The 1896-nt window shown below is 35.7% G+C and overlaps 1 protein-coding gene across 1 annotated transcript in view; it reads right to left on the bottom strand.

The window, feature by feature from the left end:
• Positions 1-1896, bottom strand: part of smchd1 (structural maintenance of chromosomes flexible hinge domain containing 1) — a 54131-nt gene that overhangs the window by 17823 nt on the left and 34412 nt on the right. The gene's annotated exons all lie outside the window — the stretch shown is intronic.

Genomic DNA, 1896 nt, shown 5'->3' with positions numbered 1-1896 from the left:
GTGTTGATGGAAGCGATTTACTGGATTTATGCTTTGATAATCGTACTGAACATTACCCAGATGTAGTTTTTGATAAAAATGTGATTTTCTCACCTTTTTGCTCAAAATAATGCATTTTTTATGAAACCTACCTATATTCAAGTGTTGATAAAAAAAAGAATGCTTTAAGCTAAAATAAAACTTTTTTTGTTTAAAAGTAGAGGCTCTGATCTTTATTTTGGTGTATTGCATATTCAAATATTCATACAGCAAAATATACAGAAGGCCATCAAATTTTTGTGAAGATCATCAAAATCGCTGGTGATGGCTGGCAACTTTTTTTCAAAAATGCTGGCGGGGAAAGAGTTAAATCAGTAATTTTTTCCCCAAAATTCCTTGTTTTCAGTTTAAATTTTTTCTAGATTCCATTTTTATTCCATTTCAGTAATTAAAAAACATGTCTAATTATTTGACATCACAAAACTTATACTATTAAACAACAATTTATTAAATAAATTAACAAAAAAAATTATTTTTAGGGAACTATGAAATGTGAACTATGAACTATGAAAATTACAACAGCTCCGAACGTGGCTCAACCAATCAGAATCAAGCACCGGAACTGTCCGTTTTATAAAGAAAAATAACAAAAAAAAATCAGCTTTTTAAGGAGGCAACAACATGATAGATAGGACAGAACAAGTATTATAATATGAAAAGCTCAAATACTGAGCAGCACAGAGCGCTTATTCCCATCCAGTGCACAGAATGAACAAATAATAGATTAACGAGACCAAAGACTGCCCGTTAGAATTACCCAAAACAAATTATATCTCATGTTTAGCCACTATAGAGACATCAGAGTCAGCGGCAAATTCCAGAAGATCTGGTCGAGGTGAGGCTGCTCTCGTCTCACATCTCCGAAAAGTCTAAACAAGTAAATTCTCACCTAAAAAAACCCCCCCTTAAAACTACATTCTGTGACAAAAACAGTATTATTTATAAAATTATAGTGGATTCGGTCGTCGGCCATGACGCTTGCTGTGAGAAATACGAGTGATGCAAATGGCGAAACGGTTCCCATGGAGGTGAATCTCATTGGTTTAAAGACCTCTCAGCCAATCAGACTCAAGAACCAGAAAGAACTGTTGTGTAAATATATTCATACCATGTTCTGTCTGAAAACTCGATCCTGATTGGTTGGAAGGTGTGCATTAAAACCGTATAATGCGCAGGTAGCTCCAAGTCAGTTTAATCACCGTTCTATATTAGTGCACACACACAGAGATCACAGATCGCGCTGCGCACGCACAGAAACATTCAGGAGCACAGAAACTTGTCGTCAACGCTGCCCTGTGACTTCTATCAATAAAATAGCTTAAATACTTGATAGCTACAATACATTTCGTAACAACAAGGAGGTAAAATAGTTGTTTTTGAAGTAACCAAACACAGTTTCATTGTTTGTAGGAGAGAGATGCACAGATGTCAGTGGTTCTCAATTCCAGTCCTTGCGCTCTGCACATTTTGTATGTTTCTCTAATCATTTCAGACGTTTGTTCCATTCGATCGTAAGTGCCCTGCGAAGTGGACATTCCGCTATGATTCCAGTTGGAAGGGAGTGTATATGTTCCATTCAAATGGCATTAAAGTGTGAGAGATGTGAATTTAAATTGTATTTATTTACAGAGGTTTATTATGTCACACTTCTCTAGTTTCGACTAGATTACTGTAATGCACTGCTAGCTGGGTGTCCTGCGTCTTTAATTAACAAGCTACAGTTAGTCCAAAATGCAACTGCTAGAGTTCTTATCAGATCGAAAAAATATGATCGTATTACCCCAATTTTATCATCTCTACACTGGTTACCTTTCAAGTTCCGTATTGATTTCAAAATATTGCTACTGACCTATAAGG

This window comes from Sinocyclocheilus grahami, unplaced genomic scaffold, assembly GCF_001515645.1.
Source record: "Sinocyclocheilus grahami isolate Dianchi unplaced genomic scaffold, SAMN03320097.WGS_v1.1 scaffold706.1, whole genome shotgun sequence".
Classification (NCBI taxonomy): Eukaryota; Metazoa; Chordata; class Actinopteri; order Cypriniformes; family Cyprinidae; genus Sinocyclocheilus; species Sinocyclocheilus grahami.
Note: the sequence above shows the minus strand (reverse complement) of the source record. Positions and strands in the feature narration are given on the sequence as shown.